Here is a 16638-nt window from a genome sequence, read left to right as displayed (position 1 = left end):
CTGCGTAATACTATTTTATTTACATTAGAAGTTAATTGTTTTTAGTTTATTAAACATGATAGGGGATAATGTAGTAAAGGCATAACATTTTCCCCAGCCCAGTTTGATGACTCGGTTTACATCCTATGGTAAATTAAGTGAAAAAAAAAATAGTAATAGATGAATAATATCACTGAAGGTAAATAATAGGATGCAAAAGGCTGAGAACTTTAAAATAGTAAAATACTGAAGACTAAAGCCATGATTTTGGAAGAATTTAACTATACTCCCAAAGTGACTGTAGGCTGCTACCCGTAATATAAAGGTGAACGCAAAATAGAGGATTAGTAAAAGATAGTTCAGCAGAAAAAAAAATGTTTTATTAAATACCTTTTACGTAACTCAAATAACAACATTTTGTATTGCACACCAAGGGCAGAACTACGGGAGGTGCGTCCACCATGGGTACCGGGTCACCCCTCCAATCGGAGGCCCCCACTTCCTCAATGCACCAGCTCTGTTATTAAAAGAGCAGAGTCCTTTTCTAATCTAATGTATGGGCAATGGATGCATGCTCCGTAGCATATACAGTATACTCATAAGAAATCCCCACTGAGCTCTTTTGCAGAGGATCCCGGAAGGCTAGATTAGCATTGCAAGGCCCCCCTACCCAAATTTTGCTCTTCAGCCCAAATATACACTGTTCTGTCCATGTTAACACCCAGCTGGTGCCAAAATTAATTTAGTAGATTTAATATTGGCACACGGATTTCAGAAAAAAAATATTATTATGACAAGATTTTTAAAACAATAAGTAATTTAGTCCACTATGTAATATTCAGACATATAAACAATGGATATAAAATGGCATATTATTTGAATTAAGCTGTAAAATGCTATATACCTGTTGTTTTGTCTTTTGTGGCCATAAGTTTTATATTTTTTAATTTCATATTTAAACTCAGCACCGTAGAAACTAACAGACCTCCACTAAATATTTATGATGGTAAAATAAGCAGCCTCAATACAACTGTAAATATATTATTCATTGGGTGGGAAATAAAATTTAATGGAAACTGATAAATTTATTTTATTGGTCTTTTAAGTTTTTAAAGAGTTATACTCAAACATTTCTCACCCAGAGAGAGCAGGCAGTTCTCCTGTCACAAGGGGACAGTCAACATATGGATCCAATGAACCTGAACAGATGCAACTAATTCCCAACATAAAAGTCAATGCAATCACTCATTTGCCTAAGAAGGTAGAAATGAATAATGTTCCACACTTAAAGGTACAAACATGTAAATTGAAATTACTTGTAGCTTTATTTATTCATTAATGCAGCATTATCAGTTACTTGGTACTGTATTGACTGAATGCTTTCCCTTAATAGAGCACTGAGAATTAATATTGAATCTCCTCAGTTTCGAGGACCTAGTACCCAAAGTATTTTTTATCCTTTTTTATCACCCTCTGTTGAGGAATCTGTGTGTGAATCTGTGAGTGGACCAATAAAAAAGCTTCAATCTTTGTGATTGTGACTTCTAATTGGTCTGCACAGTCACATCCCACTATGCTGCCTCCCACAGAACCTACCTCACAGCCCCCAAAAACCAGTATAAACAGCTAAATGGAATGGCCTTGGGGGTTTCATTGAGGCAATTGCTCGGTATGGTGACTTGTTTTAACTTAATTGGAATTACAATTTTTAATTGTAGCAAAAAATATTTGGTACTTATTTTATATTTTTAACAATTCTGCAGCTATTAATACTTTAAGGAACACCAGGATAGTGGCTTTTGTCAGCAATACCAATCATAGTTACACAAAGATATTTTAAAACTCAATTTGGCATGGGTGCTGATTCATGACAGTAAAAGCAAAGTAAAAGGAAAACTGTGTTTAGTGTTTAAATCCAGCACACAGAGTAGTTGTTGTAAGTCTTATGTACCGTTACCATAGGAGCATTTTTTATACATTTTGCTTTAATATCAAAGTCTCAATGCTTACAGGGAGATATACTTTAGGCTGATATTCTAGCCTTTTTTAAATCAAACAAAATCAATAGGAATTCTTTGTCGCAACTCTCTAATCTTTGAAGCAGCAATTTTTAGCGATTTACATCAATTTTAAAAATTGGAATTCACTAGAGCTGTTTAAAAATCTATAAGAAGCTTTCATTCATTTCAATCTCATTGAATGCGCTACATGTACACACTCCGTGTATAGACCACAGATATGAAAGGGCATGTTAAAATGAATTGGAAAAGCTATGTCTATGGAGTTTTCTCTACTGGCCAGGTTAGGTATAGAATAATCAAATATAAGGACACTTTCCAGAGGCACCATGTACAGATTACCCTGTTTTTTTGTGTTTCTGTGTACCTGGAATACTAAACAGCTTTACCGGCCTTATTAACACCTCAATAGAAATTCAAATGTCTTTGAGTAGTCAAATCATTTGTTTTAACTGTATGAGCTGAATATTGAAAGCACCCATGACAACTACTTTATAAAAATGAAATAGTAAGATTTCAACATTGAGCATAATCAAAGTGCTAGCAAATGTATTAACCGCATAACTAAAGACTTCAGTATCTCTATTGATGTTAGAATCAAGTAAGTAATGCTAAGTTCTGAGGTGTTGTGAGGACATTAAAATGTAGGGTTATTTGTATTACATTCCAGAATGGTGTCTAAGATTTAGCCCACTGTACTTGGCTAGTTATAGGAAAACTGAATAGAGCTTTTTATAGTCATTTAAGTGGTCAATTCATTTCAATAGAGTAATGAGAATACCTGCATAAACAACATTGATATGAATGGAGCCATTCATTTCAATTAATGTATATGCATACATTTTTTCTCATCTCACTGGCTTTGAACTCATCTTTATATCTGATACCAATGGAAACACTTTTGATGTTTTCACTTTTGTGAATTTGCTAAATTGATCTTAATAAATTAGCATTTGTAATACTTAGCATTGAGAATTCAGTGATTTCAGTGACTATTCGTTTTTTGTTCCCCCCAGAAGTTTAGAAAATTACTGATTTATACACTAGGTCAATTTGTCTTTAGTATATTTGGTGAGTATGAATACAACTTGTTGATGTTCTGCCACCATAATGTGAAAGGATATTATCTGTATGCATCTTCCTTTATACCTATTATATAATGCACTGTGTCTGTCTAGCGCAGGCGCAGTAGAGATCACGATGGTGGATCTGCCCCGCTCTCCACTTACAGCTCTCATTGGCTGCCTGACTCTCATACAAAGCCTCTCTTTCTCCCCCAGCCAGCACTATTCCAATGCACAGGACTGTTTCTTGAGTGCTGTCAGCACCAGATGCCAGTGCCCCTCCCTGAGAGCTCTATTTACTACAATCCGCATTTGTAATGCAGATTTTAGTGTGATATTACCGACTGAATTCGCATTGCGAATTCAGGCAATATCACAGGGATTGCAGGGACAGAGCTTGCGAGAAAGCTCTGTCCCTGTGAATCCCCTCTGGAGCCTTATCACGGTATTTTCGCAAAAAATACCGTGACAAGTGCCCCGCTCATGCGCCGACCGGCCGTCGCTGCTGCACCCCCTGTCGCCAAGCCTCACCTCCAACACTAAGCCCCGCCCCCTGCAATCGCAAACCCCCACGACCCCCTCTCCCTTAATTACACTTACCTGTAGTTATTGGGCCTCCGGTGATGTCCTCTGTCACTCCGGTCAGCTGACATTCCATACTGCACTGGGACCCTGTCAGTTGATGACCGGAGGGAAGACATCACCAGAGCCCCGATCACCGTTCCCTGGACTCAGGTAAGTTTGGATTTTTTAACTTTTCTTTTAATTTTTTTTTACAGTGAATCAGCGTGTGGTCTGTTTAGACCACACAGCAGATCACTGGGGCCGACTCCGGGCTTTGCTCTGCCCGTTATACTGGAGCAGGAGTCCACTAACCGGGTGTAGCATGTCCGGCGGTTCAAATCCAGACAGCGGCAGCCTGGCAAGGGTGAAAATCGCTAGATTTAGACGCCTGTCATTAGTACCATGCCGGGATTAGAATGCCTGGAAGCCGGCGGACGGCATTTAGACTGTCGGCTTCCAAACTACATCCCCGGTAACCAGGGAGACACTGGATAACGCCACCTCCAGGTGGCATTATTATCACAGGGCTTTCCCCGGTATTTTTTCACATTTTAATTTTAGTAACTTTGGTCAGATCGCATTTCCCATTACAATTATGGGAAATGCGAACTGCTTGCTAAAAATAAGTGATAATTAAGGGTTGGAGTACAATTTTATGAATTCTACTCCAATTGCCCTGTAGTAACTGTAGGTGATACTAAAATAATGTGAGAAGGGTGTGAAACCACCCCTTTTCACATTGTTTTAGTAAAAATAATGTTAATAAATAGAGCACCAGAAGCCATTAACTTCTGTGCAACTTCTCCCCGCACACTCACGCCTGCAGAAGAACCCCCAATTTTTACCACCATTCATGCCTCCATGGGGAGAGGTCCATGGGGAGAGGGGGGGCAGGATAGACAGAGATCAGAGATAGGGAGATGGGTAAGGGCAGAGATGAGAGAGATAGATATGGGGTGACAGATGAGAGAGAGTGAACCCCTCCCAACATCCCGATTTCATGAAGAGTCCCGCAGGTGGTCGGGAGGTTGGGCACCCCCACTGCCGCAGCTGTGTGGCGGTGGCGGACCCCGGAGTAGCTGAATGGATGCTGTGCGCATGCAAACGGAATCCATTCAGTGCAGGGAGAGGGTTGGTGGAAGCCCAGTTAGTGATGGAGTGCTGGGCTTGCCTCCAGCCTGACGTTACACAGGAGGCGTGTCATGTGGGCACGCCCCCAAATAACGTAATTTAGGTGAGGTGGCCAATGGTAATTAGGGGGCGACTATTAGCCATCCTGCACAGGGCGTGGCTACCCCTGGAGTCGGCCCTGCCAGCACACGCTGCTGTGTGCTGGGCTGCAGTGGGAGGCTGATTGCAGCAGCCACAGCAGTCTCCTATGACTGTGGGGGGAACGATCACACAGATCGCATCCCCCACTGGCTATGCGCCGGGCTAAGGGGCTCATAGCACCCCCCTCCCCAGCATGCAGCACCACAAAAACCTAATTTTTACTGGGTTTTTTTCCTAAGGGGGCATGACCACGCCTCCTGCGACTGCATAGGAGTACATGTATCAAGCCCCTTTTTTTAGAAATTTTCATTTTGTTCCAACCAGGGGCGTAAAGTCATCCCAGTCACCCGGAGGCAAGTTAGAGTTTGGCACCCCCCATAAAAAAAGTATACCAATGAAATCACACCTAGAAAGAATATATGAAGAAGATTATATGGGGTCTAGAGGTGTATGATAATTTACATATCAGGTATAAATGTATAGAGTCTGTGCCTGATTTAGTGCTACCAAGCCCCACGGTCTTGCAGTGTCAAGACCCAGGTATAGTTCTCCTAATGTTAGTGCATAGGTACATACATAATATACAGTGGCGGTTCTAGGGGCGGGCTAACAGGGCAATCACCCGGGTCGTCGGCCCCTAGAGGGCGCCACTGAGACCCCAGAAAAAAAACAAAAAAACCATCGCCGGTCCACCCCTGCTAGCCGCCACAGGGAGTCTCCATTTGCTGGGCACCCAGCTCCCTCCCTGCAGCAGCAGCTGAAAGCTGGAGCTCACTGCTGAGCTCCGGCTCCCGCAGAGAGCACTATAGGAGGGATGTCATGACGTCTCTCCCATAGATCCGTGGAGCCGCCGTCGGACCGGACGCAGGAGTGGGGCTTAAAGTGAGTATTGTGTTAGTATTTAAATTTTTTTTTTTTTCAGAAGCACCAGTACTGCACTGGGGGCAGGACTATATAGGGGGCATTACTACTGGGGGGATTACTATAGGGGGCATTACTACTGGGGTCACTACTGATGGGGGCATTACAGCTGTGGGCACTACTAATGGGGCATTACTATAGGGGGCATTACTGCATGTGGCATAATGTGTTATAGAGGGCATTACTGCATGTGGCATAATGTGTTATAAAGGGCATTACTACGGGTGGCATAAATGTGTTATAAAGGCCATTACTGTGTAAGATATACTGTGTAAGGCGCATTACTGCACATGGCAATAATTCGCCATGAGGGGAGAGCTTGGGGGAAGCCCAGCACCTTCGTAAGTGCTGAGCATGCCCCACAGTGTGATGAATTGGGGGTGTTCCACAAGGACACGCCCCCTTTCCGGAAGCGCGCGCGCTTTCAGCGTATGTAGAGGAACGGCATCTATAAAAGGTGATTTCTTTATTTGGGGGGGGGGGAGGGGGGGCGCAATTGGGAACTTTCGCCCTGAGCTCCACAATGTCTAGAACCGGCCCTGATAATATATATATATATAGATAGTCTTCAGAATTTGTACATGAAGCATCTGAGATACACAGCAGGACACCGACGTGCGTTTTGCTGTGGCTTTTAGCCTTGGCAGCACCGAATGAGGCACAGATGCTCAAATACAATTATGCCTAATATGTAAATTTTGTTCCATGACTCCAGGTATGCTGTGGGACAATGGTTGGTGAGTCAGCTAAACTCACCGAATTTCAGCCGACTCTGCAGCAGCATATGCTGGTGAGCCGCCATTTGTTGTGTTGCATAATCGTCGGTATCCAGTAAGTGGATCTCTGTAACGGTGGTCCCTGGGATAGATGTCTCGGGTCCCAGCTCACTGTTCAGCAGCAGTGGCGGGTGCACCGTCGCTTGCTGCAGCACAGGCTGAGGTGTATCAGATGGGAACCTTCCTGTCCCTATTTGCAGGTGTTAATGGGTCTCCCAGGACAGGGCTAATCAACGCTGCAGTTTGCTGCCGGACAAGCTATAGATGGAGAAGGGGCTTGGAGCCCGGAGGCAGGCGCCTCCATTGTTTCTGGGAGTTACGCCCCTGGTTCCAGCAGATACTGCCCTTAATAGAATATGTCCTGTAATGTACAGAAATTGCACCCAGTCTTTTTGTACCCAGATTCCCCTAAAATTTTAAACCATCTCTTCATCTATGTTTTCTATTTCCATTTGGTAAATAATATATACAAGGAAACAATCAAAATAGAAACAGATGTATGTGTATGAGTATTAATGTACAGGCGTGTGAGTGCTTATGTATGTTTAATAATGGATGAACATTGACCTACACACTATACAGTATATATTGATAAGAGCAAAGATATTCAAAACTGATGCTTTAATTATTCACATTCAAGAGATTGATAGTTCCAGTATGGAAGGTAAAAGTACATGTTGTGTGAGAGAGTATAATGTGATCACCAACTCCTGCAGTAGAATTGGCACATTACGGCAGCAAAGTGCCTGTATGTAAATAATTGGCTTGGTACATCAAGATCTGTAATAACCTAATGAGTGGCTATTTCACCCAACACACAGTCACTCGCTCCAGGGGGTATATTTACTAAAGTGCAGGAATTTTAGAAGTGGAGTTGTTGCCATAGCAACCAATCAGAGCTATTATCTTCTAGAAGGTGCTAGATAATTGGTAAGTAGAATTTTATTGGTTGCTATGCGCAACAGCTCCACTTCTATAAACCTGCACTTTAGTATAATATATCCCCAGGATTCTCTTTTCAGATATTGTAGTAGCCAAATAAAAAAAAAATGTTTCTCTTACAAAGCATTCAGATCATTCTGTAAGGAATGTCATTTACTTTCTTCTTTCACTATTCCAATATACTTCTCACTGTTTTAGAATATTGCACATATAAAGATGAGGTTTGCTTTTTGCATGTTATTAGCTATTTTATATGAAGTCATGTTCATCTATTTGCAGGTATCCGCAGGGCTGCCATCAGAAATCGTGGGGCCCGGTACTGACAAAATAGGCAGGGCCCCCCCGGGGATGGCACAGAGGTGGGCGTAGCTTTGTATAATGTGGGTGGAGTTACACTCGGGGGTGGGACGTCAATTGGTGATTAAACCAGTTTAAACGTTCTCAAAGTTTGGGGTCGGGAAGGAAGGATGGACATGGGGACATACAGCTGGGAAGCCTGGACTGGGAGGGCACAGAGAAGGCTGGACTGGGGTTGCACAGGGCAGGGAAGGCTGGACCTTAATTGGGGGGCACAGGGCAGGGATAGCTGACTGGACTAGAGGAGGGCAGGGCAGGGAAGGCTAGGTGTACTAGGGGGGAGGCACAGGGCAGGGAAGGCTGGACTGGGAAGGGGGGACAAGGAGAAAAGACTGGCTGGATTAGAGGGCACAGGGCAGTGAAGGATGGCTGGTTTAGGGTGAGCACAGAGAAGGGAAGGCTGGCTTGATTAGAGGTAGCACAGGGCAGGGAAGGCTGGACTGGGAAGGGGGGACAAGGCAGAAAAGACTGGCTGGATTAGAGGGCACAGGGCAGGGAATGATAGCTGGTTTAGGGTGAGCACAGGGAAGGGAAGGGTGGCTTGATTAGACAGAGGAAGGAAAAGCTGGCTGGACTGGGGGGGCACAGGGAAGAGAAGGCTGCCTAGACAAGGGGAGCACAGGGCAGGCGAAGGCTGGCTGGAGTAGGGGGTTAGGGTAGGGAAGGCCAGCTGCACTAGGTGGAGGGGCATACGGCAGGGACTCCGGGTCCTACCTTGTTTCTCAGTGTCAGCGGGCCCGGCCCCGGGAGTCAGCGGCGCAGACACACAACGGCAGCCTGGGAGAAACAGCGCAGCGCTGCCGGCGGCACTTCAAATATGGCGTTGGCCGTGAGCCAATCACTGCTCGCGTACCAGCAGCCAATCAGGAGCGGCCATAGCGGCCACTCCTGATTGGCCGCCGGTCCACGAGCTGTAATGCTCGCGGATGGTGCCATGCATCAAATACTGGCGGCGGCGCTGCGCCGTTTCTCCCAGGCTGCCGAAGCCCGGTTTCATTACCCTCTTGTCACCGGGCCCCCGCTCTCTCCGGGCCCGGGACTCCGGGCCCGGCAGACCCCCCCTGATGGCGGCCCTGGGTATCCGGTCATTAGGTCTACATTGTCTAGATAGACAAATATTTAGGTAGACAATGGAAGATAGACAGGCAATAGATTGACAGGGACTGAAGGTCGACAGGGTCTGAAGGTCGACACACTATAGGTCGACTAGTCATAAGGTCGATGGGTACTGAAGGTCGACAGGCAGTAGGTCGACAGGGACTGAAGGTCGACAGACAATAGGTCGACAGGGACTGAAGGTCAACAGGTTGTAGGTCGACTGGGACTGAAGGTCGACAGGCAATAGGTTGACAGGCAGGTCAACAGGGACTTAAGGTCGACAGGGTCTGAAGGTCGACACACTAAAGGTCGACTAGTAACAATGTCGACATGTACTGAAGGTCGACAGGGTCTGAAGGTCGAAGCTCATATGGTTGACATGCAAATGGTCGACACATGTTTTTTTTCTAATCTTTACCCTAATCCTAACCCTAACCATCCTCTTGGTGCCTAACCCTAACCCTTCTTTCCTGGTGCCTAATCCTAATTGCCTAACCCTAACCTTTGGAGTAAGTGCCTAACCCTAACCTTCAGAGTAAGTGCCTAACCCTAACCTTCGGAGTAAGTGCCTAAGCCTAACGGTTGGAGTAAGTGTCTTACTCTAACCGTCGGGGTAAATGCCTAACCCTAACCATCGGGGTAAGTGCCTAACCCTAACCGAGGGGTAAGTACCTAACCCTAATCGTCGGGGTAAGTGCCTAACCCTAACTGTCGGGGTAAGTGCCTAACCCTAACCGTCGGGGTAAGTGCCTAGCCCTAACCCTAAAAAAAAAGAATCAAAAAAGTGACAATCAATTGCATGTCGACTATATGAGTGCTGACCTAATGACCCTGTCGACCTTCAGTACATGTCGACCTATTGCCTGTCGACCTTTAGTCCCAGTCGACCTACAACTCGTCAACCTTCAGTCCCTGTCGACCTATTGCCTGTAGACCTTCAGTCCTTGTTGACCGAATGCCTGTCGACCTTCAGTCCCTGTCGACCTACTGCCTGTTGACATTCAGTCCCTGTCGACCTATTGCCTATCGACCTTCAGTACCTGTCAACCTTGTTACTAGTTGACCTTTAGTGTGTCGACCTTCAGACCTTGTCGACCTTCAGTCCCTGTCTATCTATTGCCTGTTTATCTTCCATTGTTTACCTAAATATTGCCTAATGTAGATCTAATGTTCCACACATTTGCATTACTGAATAAATATTTCCATTTGGACTACTGCAGGAAAAATAACAGGTGTTTTTTTTTTTTTAACTTAATTTCATTTAACGTAATTTAATTTGTATATTTTGTGTTCGTATTTAATAAAAAATTATGGTAAATATATGATCTTTTAAATTAGTGTGTGATACTTCACTACATTCTTATATAATGTACGAAAGGGGTAATGAAGCTTTATCTACTAAGAGTTTCAAGATATTCGATGTATTACTTCATTCAGCTACATTACTACTCTTTTGCATCAGTATACACACTTGAATAACTACAGTAATGTACCTTATGTTAGCAAAAATCCTAATGCTTTTGAGCTCTATGCAACTTGAGATATTCTAATTGAACCTACACTTTTTTTGCATGCATTTTTCCCTGTGTACATTATGAGCGTATTTGCGTCCACCTCTAAATAATCATATGATGTGTTATCACAAACAAACCTAAAAACAATGATGTTTTATATGTGAAGCATAAAGGCAAAAAAATTTTTTAGGACTCTTTCCCTGTCACACAAAAGTGATATCAATTGTGCTAACATAAGACAAAAATATCAAATAAAGTATGTCAGGCTAGAGCATGTCTTGTAAGTGATTATAGAGACTTATATAACTCCGCCAATGTGTACAGATCATCACAATTACTTAGGCCCCTATTTACTACAATCAGCATTTTAAATGCGGTTGTAGAGTGATATTTTTGACTAAATATGCATTGCAAATGTAATATATATCACTTGGATGTACAATCATCCGCATACAGGGACAGAGCTTGTGATAAAGCACTGTCCCTGCAAATCCTCTCAGCACACTTCTCACTGAAGGTGTCCTCGCATGTGACCTGGCTCACTTCTATAAAAAGGGCAATACTGGGGGTACTGCATAGGGGGGAGACTACAACTGGAGCCACTTAAGGGGCACTGCATAAGGGTTACCACTATTGGGGGCACTGCATGGGGTGTGGACTGCCACTGGGGGCACTATATAAGGAGCACTGCATAGGGGGTACCACTAATGGGGGCATTATATAATGGGCTTACTACTGGGGGCACAAGGGGCACTGCACAGGGGGGATCACTACTGGGGTCACTACTGGAGGACTGCATAAGGGGGTCCTCTCCTGGGGCACAGGGGGGCACTGCATATGGGCACCACGACGGGCTGTTCCTAATCTTTATTTTTACTTTACATTAATCCCATATGGACCCGTCTCCTCCCTGGAACACTTGGGGGGGGGGCGCCGTAGCACGCACGTTCTTCGGGCACCCTGGCTACACGCTACCCCTCTGCCAGGGCCGCCTGCATGCATTTGCCCCCCAGGCTAATAGTTGCCAGCCAGACCCTGGGGCTCATTGTACCTTATACCCAATGCAGGGAAATTATACTAATGATCCCATTTGAATGTATATATCTCTGTTTTTTATAAATATAACAGCTACATAATGGGGGTAAGGTGGAATCAGGGAGATTGCTGGACTCTTCAGGGAGACAGGGAGATTGCTACTATTTCAGGGAGTCTCCCTAACAATCAGGGAGTGTAGGCAAGTATGCATTAAGGGGCCTTTCCATTAGCAGATCTTTCTGAAAGACAAAAGAATTCTCTTTTGAAAATTCCCGGGGCTGCTGTGACAGATATCTGTCATGTACATGACAGATTTTTGCAAACGACGAACGATATTGCATGACATCATTCTGGGAGTGGATTTTTTTTATGTTTCTATTAATTTTCATTAAAAAATCATTCATCGTTCATCGTTTACCGCAACAGATATTTCTAATATCTGTCAGCGATAAACGATAATTGGCCAACATGTTGGAGAGACAATAGACCCAATTTGTCGGCCGCAGGAGTGCGCATTTTTATCGTTCAGAGCCTATCCATTAGCAGATAAATTGAATGACTGAACGATAAATTGTTCATCATTCAAACTTATCTGCTAATGGATAGGCCCCTTTAATGTGATACTAAAATAATGTGAAAATGGCAAGAAAATACCCTTTTTTTACAATTTATTAGTAAAAAATAATATTGAGAAATAGGGTCCTTAATGTATTGCAAGACAATCAGTATAGCTCTAAATGGGTCCAATTCTTATATACAGGTTGAGTCTCCCATATCCAAATATTCCGAAATACGGAATATTCCGAAATACGGAATTTTTTGAGCATGACTGAAATAGTAAAAACTTTGTTTTGTGATGGTTCAATGTACACAAACTTTGTTTAAAGCACAACATTGTTAATAATATTGTATAACATTACTTTCAGGCTGTGTCTACTAGTTGTATATGTAACATAAATAAATTTCATGTATGTACACAAATTTTGTTTGAGCCACAAAATTATTGAAATATTGTATAAAATAACCTGCAGGCTGTGTGTATAAGGTGTATATAAAACATAAATGCATCCTGTGATTAGATTTGGGTCCCATTCCCAAGATATTTCATTATTTATGCAAATATTCCAAAATACGGAATATTCCGATATCCAAAATGCCCCTGGTCCCAAGCATTTTGGATATGGGAGACTCAACCAGTATATATATATATATATATATATATATATATATATATACTGATTTACTTCATTGCCTGTCGGTGAATACTCAGTCTCATTTTATTTCAGTTTTGTTCCCAATTGTATAGTGCAATAGAATATGCTGGTGCTGTAAAAGTATTTGTTAATAAACAAAATAATAACTAAATAAATATATTGCCACAGCGGATGAAGGTCACAGAGCTCCATTCTAATAAGTAGGAGTTTGAAAGTGTAATATGACAAACAAAATACTTGACATAATTTGTTAAATGTAGCCTCTACTGCTATATTTGATTTATTACTTATTTCAAACTGTAGCTATTTGCATTATTCATTTACTAACATATGTTGGAGACTTATCTACAGATAATGCTAAAAAGACCTGGACATTTCTAGCAAAAGTACAGATGGTAATAAAAATAAACATGCTTAATATCTTCATAACACCTAGCTTAATACACAAATGTGCTGCCGCATTGGAAAGTACATCACATGCTTGCATTTGGCACTGACTCAGAAACTAGCAGAACTAATGAAAACAAGTTTTAGTTTTCTACCTACACTTACCAGAAGCGACACTTAGCATAAAGTCATCATATACTGTATGTTGTAAATATATTAATAAACCAACAAATCAGACAAAAAATTTCAGTTGTCTCATTTGTACACAATCCAACATAACTTTCTACTGCTGTTCAAGTATGATTGAGGGGTCTGTTTACTACGAAGTGTTAGGAGAAGTGAAAAGTGAAGAATGAAAAGTGATAAGGTACCAGCCAATCAGCTCCTAACTGCCATCTCACAGGCTGTGTTTGAAAAATGACAGCTGGGAGCTGATTGCCTGGCACCTTATCACTTTTCACTCTTCACTTTTCACTTCTCCTAACACTGCTTAGTAAATAGACCCCTATATGTTGAACTTACCGCGTCACAAAAATGACACTTCTCTCGTATCACTGCTAGCATTTTATGGGGCATATTTATCAATTACCGGGATTTGGAAACGATAATTATTCAGTCATTTCTCATTACTACATATAGTGGCAATAACAAATAAGTTTTGCCAGAATTTAAAAATAATTACATCCAAGGACAGGAGCTCCAATAGAAGCTTGTCCCGGTATTGTGTAAGAAATAAAGGGATTGGTGTTCTTACTGTCATACACGGTCATCAGACTGCATGTGCAAGTGGACACTTTGTGCAATGTCGCCCATAGGCTTCTATTGGCTAATGCCATCTAATGATAGCGTTAGCTACCAAGGTCAATCACCAGAATGATTAGTACTCTGGATCTTGGCAAATTTGGCATTTAGCAGCCATCATAGAAAACTATGGGGGCTGCTTTTGCAATTGAAATAGGATGTAATCGGCATCCCAACCGTCAGGACGCTGGTGGTCAGAATACCGGCTCTGGAATCCTGACGGTGAGTATCAGGCTTAGGGTTAGGGGCTAGGTTTAGGGTTAGGCACTAGGTGGAAGGTTAGGGTTAGGCTGCAGGAAGGAAGGGTTAGAGCAAGGGTTAGAAGACACACCTAAATCTGTCAGGATTCTGACTGTTGGGATTCCGTTGTTGGTATTCTGACCTTAGGCATTCTGATCGGCGGGATCCCTACCCCAACCCATTTAAATATCTACTGTGGTCCCCCATACATATATTTTGGAGATATGTAATACTTACAGGTAACCCTGAAAATGTGGGATAAGATTTTTTGTGATAAAACAAAACTGGAGCTTTTCAGCCCCAATTCAAAATGCTATGTGTACTGTAGCAAAAACCTAATACTGCCCATTCCTCAATAAACACTCATCCCAACAGTGAGTAACTGGGTGGCAGCATTATGTTTTGATCATGCTTTTCCTCAGTGGGGACTGAGCATCTTGTTAAAATTGGACCAATGGTGCAAATTACAGGGAGATACTGCAAGACAACCTACAGTACTTCAGTCTGCTTGAGAGAAAGTTCACTTTTTAATAGTACAATGATTCCAAGCACAAGGCCAAAGTAACACGGATGTGGTTTAACAACAAAAAGGTGAATGTTCTACAATTGCCAATTCAATGTTTAGATTTCATTCCAATTAAGAATGTGTGGCACTATATGAATTGCAGTCCACAAGCATTATCCAACCAACCTGAACACACTGGAGTAAATGTACAGTACAAGGATGACTGGGAAAAAAAATCACTCCCAATCAGTGTGCAAATCTTGTACGAACTTATCCCAATAGACTTAAAGCTGTTATTGCAGCAAAAGGTGTTATTTCAGATTCTAGTATGATTCTAGTTTGCAGAAGTTGAATACTTATGAAAGCATAATTTTTAACTTTATTTTCTGCAGATCAATGAAGAATTATGAGTTTGAAGATTTACTTTAAGAGCCTACTGGTTCACAATACGCAATAAAAATACTGTCCTGAACAATCTCTATTTGTAATTTGTTACACAGACAAATCTGTTGACTTTTTAGGTGGTTAAATACTTTTGCAAGCCACTTTATATTTAAATCCAACAGTAAGTTTAATAGCTTTTTAAAATATATGTCTTAAAACACCTCTGTCTGTTAGTAATAGTTCTGTACAGCTGTAGAGCATACAGCTGTAGCTATTTTCTTAAATGTAACGTCATAAAGTATTTTGCAGAAATAAATGAAATTGTACAGTACTTAACATGTCAAGCTTGAAATAATAAAAACACATTTTATTTCCAATTAATTTCTCCTCTTTACAAACAAATGTTACTAATTGGGAAACATAAAGTGTGTTATTTAGGGGTCTAGTCATCATCACTTAATTAATCCAAAAGCCGGTGAAAATTAAAATTTTCAACTACTGTTGTATAAATTAGGTGTCAGGGCTATTCATTATAAAGGTAATGCAGGAGATATCAGTGATATCTCCTTCTTACTTTGCAGCTCTGATCTGGCCCATTCTCCCCATACAAGCATGCACAGTAGCACTGCCGGGTCAGACTTGATAGTCCTAATTTTGACTGCTACTAAAGTAGTGGTGAAAGGGTTTGCGGGATCAGCAGTTATTCACAGCAGCTGTCTCTGCGCCAGAGTAATGTTGAATTGTTCTGGCCCTCAGGGCGAATTAGAGCTTTAATTATTTGGGGCCATCCAGTTCCCCTGATAATTAACATAATAAATATTGGCCCCTTTATCCCGGATTATTGCTGCCTGTTACATGTTGATGTCCACACATTAAAGATCAAATAATATCATGTACATTCTTTATTCACCATTTAGAGATAGCATAGAATAGTTCAAAAGGAATTGTACTGTACTTACTGAACTAAAACTGCCATTGACTGTATTCAACATGCTATAATACCCTGCACAGGGTTTACATGACCAAAGAGAGCAGTATCAGAGGATGGGAGCCATCTGCATGACAGAAGCTCCTACTCATAGTCTATCACATGTCATCCCCATTGGCCTGGAACATGCCTTCTTCCCCTTGCCCACCAACCGCTCTGTCAAAATTGATTGCTTTGTTTGATGCCTAGTTCAGGGTGGTGGTACAACCCAGTGAATCTGACATAATGGAAGAAACTGCTGTCACCTTAACTAGTAAATTCCAATAAAAATTCAGATTCCAAGAGAATTTAAATAATGCATGTTTTTGGATTTTTCAATTTAAAATATTCTATAAACAAACGAGGCAGCTACAGTAAGTCTAAAAAGAAATATTGAGATGTATCTGAATATTGGTTTGGAAAATGTTATCTTCCTATTATAGCCATTCAAAAATATCACATTGTTTCTCTTTTCAAAAATGTCCAATAACTATACGTATCTTACACAGGCTTCAGAGTACTATACAACACCTGCAGATGAAATGCTGCCAAAATGTCACAGAAGGAATGATTAGCTGCAATCATTTGTATAATTGGTTA

General features: G+C 41.9%; 1 protein-coding gene across 2 annotated transcripts in view; it reads right to left on the bottom strand.

Moving 5' to 3' along the window:
- The window catches only part of LOC148532156 (cadherin-6-like), a 351919-nt gene that overhangs the window by 202423 nt on the left and 132858 nt on the right, over window positions 1-16638 (bottom strand). The window lies entirely within an intron of this gene.

This window comes from Taudactylus pleione, unplaced genomic scaffold, assembly GCF_031769625.1.
Source record: "Taudactylus pleione unplaced genomic scaffold, aTauple2 ptg000083l, whole genome shotgun sequence".
NCBI lineage: Eukaryota > Metazoa > Chordata > Amphibia > Anura > Myobatrachidae > Taudactylus > Taudactylus pleione.
This window is presented reverse-complemented; position numbering and strand designations above follow the sequence as displayed.